This window comes from Mauremys mutica, chromosome 2 (genome assembly GCF_020497125.1).
Source record: "Mauremys mutica isolate MM-2020 ecotype Southern chromosome 2, ASM2049712v1, whole genome shotgun sequence".
In the NCBI taxonomy this organism is placed as follows: domain Eukaryota; kingdom Metazoa; phylum Chordata; order Testudines; family Geoemydidae; genus Mauremys; species Mauremys mutica.
Window position 1 is genome coordinate 74491549 of NC_059073.1, and position 13665 is coordinate 74505213.

The 13665-nt window shown below is 40.4% G+C and overlaps 1 protein-coding gene across 2 annotated transcripts in view; it reads right to left on the reverse strand.

Moving 5' to 3' along the window:
- SNTG1 (syntrophin gamma 1) overlaps positions 1-13665 on the reverse strand; it is a 536067-nt gene that overhangs the window by 408123 nt on the left and 114279 nt on the right. Inside the window, exon 1 of one of the 2 annotated variants that reach the window (XM_045008057.1) lies at positions 11219-11315. The exons of the other annotated variant lie outside the window; for it this stretch is intronic. The gene's annotated coding sequence lies outside the window, so the exon portion shown is untranslated. Of the gene's footprint in view, positions 1-11218; positions 11316-13665 lie in introns of those variants that run through there. 2 annotated transcript variants of the gene reach the window in all.

Sequence of the window (13665 nt, forward strand, 5' to 3'; positions counted from 1 at the left end):
ACGTAATCTTAAAAGAGTTTTCTGTTAGTCTTTATTTAATCTTCTTATTTGAAGGTTTCTCATTGTAACAACGAAGAATGTAGACTCGATAAAATCAAGGCATGTGTGCATCTGAGGAAGAGACTAATTTAAATTGTATCACAATATGTGAGAAATAAACCCAGATATTAGAAGGGCTATGACCCTGTTAAACCTAAGCAATGCCACAACATAATAAGGCAACATTCTAAAAATGTTATAGTTACATCTCATGGTTTAATCTGAATCACAATTGAAACAACTTTGATTTAGAATACATGGTGTGGGCTGGATCCTGGGGACCAGCTCTTTTGGAGCCACCACAACTCAAGAGTGGGAGTCGAAGCCACCTTTGTGGCTTTCTGATCTTTGGGTGTTAGGTATCAATTCTAAGGAATGATTTAGAGCAACCAGCAGCACTAGGCCCCACTGGCCTGTTCTGCCAGTTAGGGTTTGTTATATTAACATAGTGCTCCAACCATGCCCCCCTACACACATCCTCTATGCTGGGTGGGACAGCACAGATTAAGTTATGCTAGCTCTGTGTCACCTGGGGATTCAGCAAACCTAGGGTATCTCCAGCTGGTCACTTAAATGGACTTTCTGCTACCTCTCGAACAGTCTAGAATAAATGTGAGTCCAGGCTCTGGCCATTTGTGCATAACTAAACCATCTTCAGTCTGTAAACAGAATTTTTTTTGTACTAAAAAGGAGAGATTCAGAACACTGAAAAATATTTGCTGAAGTGCTGTTTAGAATGATATTATGGTATTGTTCAATAAATGACTCATCTGTCAGTGCTTCCTCTTGTATCCAATTCTCAAGTTTCTAGTCCAGCCGATAACTTGCTCTGACCAAAGTGACAGATTCAATTATTCTAGCTGAAGAATGAAGGAAACAATCTTCAAATGTGAGCAGAAAGTTAAGGTTGCATTTCTGACATGTAAGTGGCATAAAAAACATCTGGGGCTAGTTTTCAGATTCCATCTATGATGTATGGCAAAAGAGGTAGTTTGTGTGTAATATTACCAGGATAGTACTCCACAAAGTCCTCACCCACACTTTACATCTATCAGGAAGCCGAAAAATGCTTTTTTGGTAGGCACACATACAATCTCTCTGTCTTCTCTTAACAGACAGAATTGGAAACAGAAAACTAATGATTCCGAGCAGATAATTTGCTATGTTCACAGTGAACTGGGAAGAAGATAATCTATCAAGTTTGTCTTTAAATGAATAATATTTGAAAATATTAAGTAATTTCCAGCTCTTTTAGAAAATAAAGTTGTTGATCAAGTTGCTTCATCATTGTAGCATGGACAGCATTGTATGAACTATATACTTTGAAGACAGAGCGCCTGCTTCTGATGTATACTAAGGCTCCCAATACCACTCTGTAGTATAAAGGGGACTTAGTATAAATGAGAATCCGGGATTTTTTGCTTCTGTTCATAACAATTAAGATTCTTAAATAATTCTTCCCTGAAAAAATGCTCCATGATGGGAAAATGACTTATTCCTGAATGGCTAAGGAACTGCACCTGTATCTGGAGTTTGCTGTAGGATACCTCTCTCTACCAAGATCATGGAGACCAAAAGCACAAAAAACTGATGGGAAAATGTTAAGCACACATTATTTTCTACTTAACCAAAACTTTACATCTTTGATCCAGCTGGGAGCCTGAGAGCCCCTCAATACCAACTGGCAGAGGAAACATCATACAATAAGTCACATCAGGCCTGACACACCCACTACCTCAACACACCATTGTCACAATCTGTATGCAAAAGGTTTCATGTAAGGTATCATATGCACACTGGTAACATGCTGGTCCCCAAAATCATTGTGTGATATATGTACAGGGTATATACAAAGAGCTATTGATGTGTGCTGGAAATATATTCTTAAAATGTGTTTGGCAGGCGGCAAGTAGGCCCAGCCTCCGCAGACAAAGAAATGTATATTTCCTTACCTGACCAGCCTGACTACAGGCAGAGGACAATGCATGTACATTTACACATAAGTAGAGGGTCTACCAAATCCACAGCCCTGAAAATCACGTCACAGATGTTGAAATCTGGTCTCCAGCCACTCAGCTCTGAAGGCAGCAGCAGCGGAGAAGTACAGATGGCATGGTGCAGTATTGCAACCTTTAGTCCTGTGCTGCTGCTGGCAACAATGCTGCTTTCAGAGCTGGGTGCCTGGTAGCAGCCACCCATCTCCCACTGCCCAGCTTCAGGCAGTGCCACTGCCAGCAACAGCAAAGAAGTAAAGGTGGCAATACTGCAACCCTCTACACAGAGCCGGCTCCAGGCACCAGCCGACCAAGCATGTTCTTGGGGCGGCACCTTGGGGTGGGTCAGCGCTCTGTTTTTTTTGTTTTTGTTTTTTTGGTTTTTTTGGTTCGTCGGGGCAGCGCTGGAGGGGATTTTTTTGTTTCGGCGGCGTGGTGCTCAGGGGGTGGGGCTTCAGGCGGCACAGCACTTGGGTGGGGCTTTGGGCAGCGCAGCGCTCGGAGGGGTGGGGGCTTGGGGCGGCGCTCTTCTTTTTTGCTTGGGGCGGCAAAAAAGTTAGAGCCAGCCCTGCCTCTACAATAGGCTTATGATTCCCTTTTGTGTCAGGACCCTCACTTTGAGAAATGCTGTGCAGAAATCACACATTTTTTGTGAGTTAGTCTCGGAATCAATAGCAAATTTTGTGGATTTGTAAGTAGACCCCTACATATAAAGAAAACAAAACATCAAACTAACAAGCAGGGGAGATGACCATTTAATGATCATGAAGAGGGAGGGGAATTTGCATTCCAGGGAACTTTCCTGTATCTTGAGACAGGCAATTCTATTTGGGGAATATAAAGACAGGCAAAGAGCCAATCTGGTTATTCATCACTTAAGAGACTTAGCGTTCAGTGCCCTCTCAGCCTGGATAAGAGCAGCTGGAAACTGACTATAGGTGAGAAACCTGCTTAGACAAAGATCACAAATTGCTGGAAAAGTTTTAGTCACTAGAAAGCACGGGTTTTTTGTTTTGTTTACTTGTAACCATAAATAAGAATAAAAGAAACAAGTTATCAATTACATCTCTGTTTCTTGTTAGTCAACTATTCTTGTTTTATTAGTGCTGTGTATTACAGTGAAGTGCAAGTCTTCAGATAATCTAACAGGCTGGTGGGTGTTCTCTCTCTTTGGAGGCAGCAAGCTTAATAGCTTGTGTGAGTGTCCAGAGAGAGAGAGAGACTGAACACGGCAGAAAGACATTTCTGGTGAATTCAGGAATTGGGGTTCACTGGTTGTTACTTATTACACAAGATTGGGGCTGGCAGAGTCCTGAAGAGTCTGCTGTCAAGGCAGATGAACTAGTGTATCGCACAGCTGACATAGCTTAGCAATAGCAAAACTCTCAGTTGCCTAGACTAAGAGCGGTAACACAGAGGCTCACAGCTCTGGATGTCCCCCAGCAGGCAGTCACACTGGCACCTTCCCTATTTTCAGAAAGATTTTGTCTCATGCCTACATGCAAACAAAGCTTATTCCAAACCAAGATTTAGACTGGACTCACCCTCAAACTACATAGTTACTACTGACATCCCCACAATAAGAACTAGCTCTCTCACTAACATAATCCAAGATTCAGAGTAGCAGACGTGTTAGTCTGTATCCGCAAAAAGAACAGGAGTACTTGTGGCACCTTAGAGACTATCAAATTTATCTGAGCATAAGCTATCGTGGGCTACAGCCCCCTTCATCGGATGCATGTAGTGGAAAATCCAAGATTTTATTTTGCTTTGCCTGGCTGTAAAATAAAGAGAAAAGGTCATCTGCTCAAATAAAATAAATGGCACAAGGCTCCAGGAACTAAGAAGCTTTAAGGAACAGAAAGGCCAAAGCTTTGATCCTTCTCATACAGTACCCTGAAATCCCTAAACCAGGCTTATTGTAGAGTTGCTGCCACAAGTCATGGCCAATTAAAAAAAAAACTGTTGATGGAGGCAGATGTACTGTATACTAGAAGGAAATAGCAAGATCATACTTTAAAGAATTAGCTTTTAATGCTCTATTATATTTTAAGAAATATATGTAATCTCTTTGGGGGGGGAGCGGGAATCAAAAGCTCAATTTACTTCTGCTGGTGGTTAACAAAAACCCATTACTTTGAATGGACTGATAACAGTTGAGATGACAAACACTTGTATGCTGAGACTTGCCATCACGTTTATCATCCAAGCTTCTCAACAGCAGGAAATTGCAATTCTCACAAATAGGTATTCCCTGCTGAAAATTTAGAATTAGATGTTCTCTGAAGTGTGAAAACATTTCCTTGTCAGGGTTAGTTTTGGGACACTATCATGTGTTATGAGTTTTTTTGATATAGTCATTCCATAATGGAATACACAATGATACAAGAGCAACAGGACAGATCTAGTTCATTTTGTTTAATCTAATTTTGAAAATTAAACTGAAATGTTTCCTTTTATTTGTAAGGTTTGAGACATACAATGAGTCAACTCCAAAATATCTAAAAATCTTCTTAAAGGTGGATGGTAGGACCAGTAACCACCAGCTTTGTGGAATATAATCCATGGGGGAAAGCCAAATGCAGAATTTAAAGTTGCAGGAAAGAGTTTGAGTCCTAAGTGTGCGTGTGTATGTATATATATATTCTCTCTTCTCAGTGCAATGTTTTGCTTTCAAACTGATATTTATAGCCATAATGCCTGAAAAACCCACTCACCAGGACAAACAAAGATTTTAGCCAGGCAAATAGACTGGGACCAGGACTGGCTCCTTCCCTGGAAGGGAGGGTGAGAGGTGAGTAGAGAAGCATCTGAACTGTTGTTCCCTTCCTCCCCACCCTTCAAAGAATGAGAACCACAAGGAGCATACAGCTAAGATACCATTAACTTAGCAGTGGGAGTGAGGGAACCTTGCATCAAAGGTGTTGCTTTTGCTGGAGGACTGCGAAGAAGCAGGGAAGCAGAGAGTCCCAGATATCACTTTTAAAAGAAAGGAAGGGGAAGTGAAGAAGCTGGAATCCCAGCTGCTTTCTCTAGAGTGGAAAAAGAACCCAATCTGAGGCACAATGCTCTTCCTAGGGCTTCACAGCTCCACAACACTACTTATGGGTCTTTGATTTAAAAGCCAGTCTAGTCCTAAGTGTTTACCGGATGGAGAAGAGCTTGGTGCTTGGGTTTTGTTTTTTTTTAAAAACATCAGTCGGAACATATAAAGTAACTACATAAGATTCACTAATTATGTATTTATGCAAGACTCAGTCTTGATAACAGTGTAATTTTGAATGCATGTGGTAAGTGATTTTATATGACCAACCCACTAAAATATGTTAAATTGTAAATAAAACATCTTCAAAGAGAACCACTTCTTAAGGCCAAATCTTCAAAGGCTACAGTAGAGAAGACACACACACGTTCACTCAGCAGATCTCACAGAAGGCTCACAGTGCTGTCAAACATCAGACACTAAGCAAAGGAGAGGAAAACAAAATGACCTCATCTCTGAATGGCTTCACGAGGTGCCACTTGCAGTCTGGGCCTAAGACTTGAGCACTGAATGTTTAGCAACAACTCTTCTCATCCTAAATACTGTCCATAAATATTTCTCACATCTAAGTGAATAATTATTACTATTAATATTTAAGACAAAAGCGTCAAGGATTTTTTTTTTTTATTATTTTTTTTTTTTTACACATGGCCAAATGTATGCCATTTCACCACCTAAGCATAGAGAAATGCCCAGTATGCGCTGGCCTAGTTCAGCTCTGTACAAAAAGCTCTATGCAACAATATCAGTGATAGGTACCATGGTTCTTAAATTAATGACCAGCATTCAACAGTATATTGCTTGTATTGGTGGAAAGTAGGACATTCAAAGCAGTCAGACACAAGGGAAAACATTTTAAGAAAAGAAAAACAAAAATATTCTTATAACTGGATAATTTACCAAGAGTGAACCCCCTCCTCCACTCACAAATGCTGGACAGCAGATTTTTTTGACAAATTCTAGTGCCATCACATGGATCTGCTACAACCACGTGCAATTATGGGTTAACAGAATTGAATACTAGCACCATAAACTATGGCTGTTCATGTATTTATTTTGCAAAGCATGCGACCATAAACCTAGACACCCCTGTATTCACACCATGCAATACTGCAATGGCTTTGTAAAAAAATATTCCATGTGAGGTATCATTTGAAAGCTAACACCACACTGGTCAATAATATTGTAAAATATATGTAATAATGCTATGTGATATTTTGGATTCTCCCTAATAATATGCTTTAAAGTTTGTCACAAAAAGGTGTTTAGACCAGGCATGTCAGGGGGGTTGATAAACAGATTTTCTCCAGACACAGGAAAGAAGCCAACACCTCAAACCAGGTATGGCCCAAATTCAATGGGTTATTCATTTGTATTGATCATTGCAGCAGGAAGAGAATCTGCACACTTGCAACCATCAGTGCAGGAGGAACAGGAACCAGCACAAGCTGCTCTGTTTTTGTCTTTTAAAAGGAGCAACAGACCTTATTACTCCTCTGAATATTCCAGGAAAGGACAGATGATTTTGGAGAAATTCAGGAATAGGGGAAGGGGGGTGCTGGGGTCACTTTGCTAATAGTAACCAAGGCTGGTTGCCACCAGTGTGTGGCTCTAGTGTAACAAGCAGGCTGCTGGAGTCAGAGTTGCTGACTGGGAGCTACACCAGCAGAGCATTATAAGGCACTCAGGGTTATAAGACAAGTGGTGATAAAACTTCTCAGTGGTCTGGGTTGAACCCCAAGTTTGACAGCCACCCTCTGGGTACAACTATTACTGGGTTTCTCAAACAGGGGTCACCGCTTGTGTAGGGAAAGCCCCTGGCGGGCCGGGCCAGTGTGTTTACCTGCCCTGTCTGCAGGTCCAGCCAATCGCAGCTCCCACTGGCCGTGGATCGCTGCTCCGGGCCAATGGGAGCTTCTGGAGCTCCCACTGGCCCGGAGCGGGAGCTGCTGGAGCTCCCATTGGCCCGGAGCGGGAATCCACAGCCAGTGGGAGCTGCAATCAGCCGGACCTGCGGACGGGGCAGGTAAACACCCAACACAAGCCTGGCCTGCCAGGGGCTTTCCCCAGTTTGAGAAACCCTGAGCTATTAGTTATTTAGCATTTCAAAGGGAGTGTGAGTTTTGTAGCACATTACAAACCTCTATTTATCAAAGTTTTCAGAAATTCATTGACGGTGATGGATGACCAAAAAAAGTAATGATAGACTAGGATTATTTGAAACTGCCTCTGCACCCAGTTAGTGAAGGATAATTTACAGCAAGCCTTTCAACAGCCTGATGAAGAAGCTATGAAGAAGTTTCCTCTTCACAGCTTTTAAGGTTCAACTAGCCTGGCTGCAAGCATCTGACACTAAGGAAGCGGTATTTGAAATTTGTTTGCAGAGTTTTGGCACTTGCATAAATAAAAAGCCTAAAGTTCTCATGGAGTGTAATTTGCTCTGAAATGCAGCTATTAGGAAACAAAGATATCTGAAACCTTCCTTTTGGGTCAGCAACATTTTTTCAAAAAATTATGATACTGCAGCTGGGATTTTTAGAGTAGCCCACGGGGAACAGGTGTAGCGCTGGTTGGAAATATTTCAACGAAACAGATTTTCAGTGAACAATGCCAATTCATTGAAACCAAACATTATGTGGGAAAAAGTCAGTTTCAGTGAACCTTTTATAGGGAATGCTTCTCAAGTCTAAGGCAGAACTTCTGGTCAAAACCACAGAAAGACTGACCCAGAATAACCAACAGCCTGGTGCTTAGGGCACTCACTTGGGACATGAGAACTAGGTTCACACCCTTGCTTTGAGTCAGGTAGAGCAAGGACTTGAACCTGGGTCTCACACAGCCCATGAGAGTGCCCTAATCATTAGGCTATTGGCTTCTGAGGTAGAGCTCACCTTGATTTTTCATGAAAAATTTTGAAAGGTCTCAGTCTCATTCTGATGCAGAATTTGAATTTGAATTTTTGAATTTGATTTTTTTTCCTGAAATTTTCATGGGATGGGAAAATCATTTCTCACCCAGATCTAATTGGGTGCACAGATCCCACTGAAATTCAGTAGTAGTTGGGTGACTAATTTGTTTAGACTCACGTAAAAATCCCAGCGTGCAGATAGATCTCTGTTCTTGAGTCACTTAACTGTGTGGTTTCTTTGTTTATTTTAAGGTTAGTTCTCTGTTATTTCACCTCCTGGAGTGTCTCTCTCATCAAGGGTGATGAATGTCATGCTGGTAGCTCTGGGATATGAGTTAAAAAAAATACTCAGCTGGCAATTTTGCAGCCTCTCAGGAAGTAACTTCATAATAGAGCAGATCTGGTAACATACAAGTGCATCCAGGAATTTCACAGGATCAGTCTCTTAACATTGTAAGTGGCATTGTGATTTCATTTTATATTTCTCTTTAAGGTTGAATGCATTACACTAGACCCAGAGTTCTGGATCTAACCAAAATTTTTGTGATATAGTAAAATATGGAATGGGGAAACACAGGGCTTTAAATTTTTGTGATATAGGACTGAAGGACTGTAAAAGGGTTCACTCACTGCAGGAGCACCTCCTCTGGCCAGGCCTGGCATAGTAGCTATCTCCTCATATGGTGTCCTCTGTCAATGGTTGCACCATCACCGCAGATGTCTCCCTTCTCACAACTCGGCCCTCCATCCACGGTTAGTCCACCTTTTCTGGGGTAACAGACTCCAACTATGCTATAGTCCAATGACCTGACAGCAGGTCTTCCATCTGTCCTTGGGCTCTGTGGTCCTTACACTCCTTACCTCAGATGTTTTCATCCTACCTTCCCCAGTGGGTGGTAGGAGAACCCCAGCCTTTCCTAGGCTCCAGCCAGAGATACCATAGCTGGCAGTCAAGGTCTACTCCCCCGGAACACCTCCTACCTCTTCTATCCTCCAGAGAATGGCTGCAGATTTTCTCCCTAGAGCCCCCTTTCTATTTCTTCTTGTATTTAATGACATAGACTCACATTCTGAGGCCATAGTCATCAGGTGCTGGATTTCATGAAATATAGTTAGTCTCTCTTTTCTCAATATTTTTTTTTAAATTGTAATGTTTCTTTTAGTGTTGCCCCATTTTCCTGATGCTCTTACTAGGTATTTTAGTGTAAACATCATATTTTAGGGGCCTGAGTTTGTCATACAAAATCTCCCTATCAGTGTTACACTCTTTAGACTCTCAAAAGATGTGATCAACTTCTTTGACCTTGCACAGCCCACCTTTGTATTTATTATTTAAGGAGAAGTTACCAAACACGGTGGCTTAAACAGTAAGTATGTGTAGTAGAGCTATCTCACACTCTCAGGTTCTTGCAATAGGTCAACATTTTCGATTCTAGGGTATATTTCATGAAAACTTTCCTGCCTTATTTCCTTTGTCCATAGTTCCTGCCACTCCTCTCTTAGTTCATTTTAATTAGGTTTTTAAACATCTGTTCACTTAGAGGGACCTCTATGTCATTTTTTTTGGTTGTTACAGCATTTTTGCTACTTTATCTGTCACCTCATTTCCTGCTATCCCAACATGCACTAGAGTCCATGCTATTTCAGTGTTTACTCCTGTGTATTCCTGATAGTGAATCTGACAAGATGACAATGGAAATAGGTCTCATATTCTGTATGTTGGTGTTATATTGGATACTGTCATAACAGCAACAAAATTGGATCGACTAATTGATTTCTTTAGTCCAAGCATTGGGATGCAGAATGCTCTCCCTGCTCTCCCAGTTTTCTTATCATTCAACCCATCCATAAATATTTGACAATGCTTGCCCCATTTACCATATACATAGCAACTTGCTATGTTTCAGTATTTAGCTCTCCTTCCCCTTTTCATCTCATTATATAGTTCCACATTTATATAATGGACTTATGGACAATATGCATTTTCCACCTATAATGTATTTTCCCTTGGCTGTATATGCTAATTTATTTTCTCTTTGTTCCTTTGTCTATATTTTAATCTTATTAACATTAGGCATTTTTGGTTTCCCCAGCCTATGCTGTCCACTAAATTCCCTGTGTTCTTTATATATTTGTTAGTGTTTCCATCTTCACTGTTTCCTATGACTTTTGCCCAGATGGTTAAAACCAATAATTTAATTCTTAATGCTACAGGCATTTCATTAGCAGCTATCTGCATTACACACAAAGGAGTCATGATGAAGGCACCACATGCAATGTGTAATGCCTGGGCTAGAATTGAGTCTAACTTCTTTAGGTTTGTTTTTTATGCTGAACTAAACGCTTGGCATCTGTACTCAATGGATTGATCTTATTAATGCTCTATAAAATATTACCACTGCTTTCTTATCCATGTCCCAGGTGGTTCCAGAAAGACTTCTAAGTAGATACATTTTACCTTTACATTTATCTACAATATTTTCTATGTGATCTTTCCATGTTAGCTGGTTATCAAATGTCACACCCAGGAATTTGTAGCTTCTAATTACATCTATTTGCTGTCCACATAGACAGTTTACAATCTTTTTAAATTTTGTTTTTAATGACTATCGTTCCTTTAGTTTTGAGAATTAAAAATTTAAAGGCCTGTTTCCCTATTCCATTCTTTTCCTAACTGCTTTGTTAATTCACTTCTCAGCTATTTTCTGGTTCCTGTTTTTAGCCCATATGGCACAGTCATCTGCAAACAAATAAGTGCCTATTCCTGCACTTGTCCTTTTTGAGAAATCATTTATCATTATATTGAATAAGGTAGGGCAGATGACACTCCTCTGTGGATTACCATTTGTGTATATGTTACAGTAAGATCTCCCTATTCTGACCTACATAGTTCTTTTACATGACAAATCTTTTATCGACCTATACAGTCTTCCTCTTATGCCCATGGATGTTATGGATTCAATAAGCCCTCTTTCCATAATGTGTCAGATGCATTTTCAATATCAAGGAAAGCTACTCTTATATATCCTTTTTCTCATTTTGTGCATGTGTGTTTCTGTCTCTACTATACGCTCAACTGTACTCCTCCTCCTCCTGAACTCACGTTGCAGATTGTCCCCAAGTCCATTTCTCTCTAGATAGAAAGAATGGTGACTGAAAGATTAACTATGACTGTACCCACACATGATGGAAGGGCAATTGTCCAGTGTGCATCAGGTGTTCTTAACAGCTTACCTGGTTTTCACACTAGGACTACAACTGTATGTTTTCACTCCATTGGTAGCGCATCTTTTCCCCATATACTGTTGTAAGGGTTAGCAGTATTTTCAGAGCCTCCTTTCTGCTACAAACTTTCTGGTTTTATAATCACCACCCAGCATCTCCCCAGGTGGACTTCATCAATTAAGCCTGGCTTGCTTTCCCTCACAACTGCTGCCAGGTGTGATATTTGCTTTGTCAGGCCCACATTAACCTCTTCAGGGCCTCTGTCAGGTACACACCCATCACAAGAACACAGTTACCTTCTTTTTTTTATAACTAACCAGATTTTGTACTGAAAGTAGCACAGCTCTCTCTAAGACTATCAAATCAAGGGAGGGATAGCTCAGTGGTTTGAGCACTGGCCTGCTAAACCCAGGGTTGTCAGTTCAATTCTTGAGGGGGTCACTTAGGGATCTGCAGCAAAATCAGTAGTTGGTCCTGCTAGTGAAGGCAGAGGGCTGGACTCAATGACCTTTCAAGGTCCCTTCCAGTTCTAGGCAATAATATATCCCCATTAATTTTATTTAAATTAGTCCTCCCTCTCTCTTTCCATATACGATGCCATTCTGGGTCATCAAGCAGGCTTGTCACCTGCCATTTTATTTTCTTTACCAAGTCAATTCATTGTCTTTTTAATATGAGGCATAGCAGACTATTGTGACTGCCTCTGTTGTTGGTGTCTTTAGATTGGTGGTAGTTATAGATGAAGATATATTCACTCAGTGCCCTTTCTCTTCTCCTACACAATTCTGATCTGAGTCATATTTTTCCCCCTTCCTCGTGCATTCCACACTTTCGGTCAATCCAACAACTTTCATGTGTTCTTTTTATTCTATGAAATATAAATAGACCAAACAGAGTCAAACAAGTTGACCTGGGATCCCAAAAGATAGCTGAAAGTATTTAAAAATCAGACTAAACCCTTGAGCTTTTTGAGGTTCTCACATAATTAAAAATTCATATTAATCTTCCCAAAAACAGAGAAACAAACAAATATTTCTTTCATCTATATTAAACCTGAGCAAGTTAATTTAATCTGGGTGCACTGTAATCCACTAAAGTGTCTCAGTTAGATATGAAAAGCATCAAAAAATAATTAAGTTATTTCCTCAAGCACTAGCATCATTCTACAGCTGGTTTGGCTAATTCCACTCTGAAATAGGAAGGAATGTGTCCTCCTTCTGTTTAAACTAAAAAGGCCGAATCAGAATACAATAAGGTATCACCCACAGTCCATTCTGTAGTGCTCTCTAATGAGTCATGTCATGTCTTTTCCAATGGCTTGTTAATTTTTTTAAAACTACATCATTAAATTGGTATCTTGAGACTAATTTCATGTGATTTTTTTAAGCAGGCTGGAGTCTGAGGCCCGAAGTTCTAAGATCAGTCGTAATTTGGGGTAATTTGGGAAGTGGATAGGTAAGATAAATTACTGATAATCTATGTCTACCTGTTTACATATGTTGGTGTGAAAACATCTACGTAGCCAGGAAAAGAGAGCTATTCTTACAGCACATCAAAATGTCTCTCTAACCCAAGCCTAGCATTCAGTTTCACTAGCAAATATCAAAACAAAACAACAACAAAAACACTTTTAAGAGTGACAATAGTTATGTTCTTTTTAAATCTCTGACCAGAAGCTATGGTAAAGTTTAATGGAGCAGTATGTTGGGAACCAAAAGCACCTCTAGCACTATCCTCCTGTTCCAGTTATCTCTGCTCTGAAGTATCAGCCTTCCAAAGAAAGGTCATCCTTCAAAAGACACTACCATTTTCTACCACTAGTTAGTGACTTTGGAGGCAAAAAATAGTGAAGTATAATTCAGTGACAGCCCCATGTATGTACTTGAGGGCATAATCAGAATCTAAATAAATAACCTTGGGTTGTGTTCTTCCAGTCAACCAAAGCTAATTTTTTTTCTCCTACTATGGGTGTGAGTGCAATGGTGGCAGAGACGGTTCTCCACCAACCTCACTGCCGTCCTTGCTTATGTTCTTTAGAGCATTGCTATATCATTAGGAAGTCAAGGGGAAGTATGCCTGCACACAGGTTAGAGTTAGCGGTCTCACTGGCATGTATTATCTACCGCTTGGTAGAGTATGACACTAAATGGGAAGTTTGCCTGGAAAAGGATTAGGTAAAAGCTGATTAAGGAATTCAGCATTTGGCCCATCTATATGGCTTTACATTACTTTGCTTTAAAAAAAATTCTGAATGAGTTGACGTTTCTCTCTCTCCTTCATTCAAACCAAACCTAAGTGGCAATTTTAATGTTCTGTTTGGCAACCAAATGAAAAATCAGTTATTCACTCAGCTCTGCTAAAGAGCTGCATTATTCTCTACACAGGCCACCTAGGCCTAGGGAGGAAACAAGCCTGGATTTTTTCCCATTTGAGTAAGGATTTATACTGGAAGGATT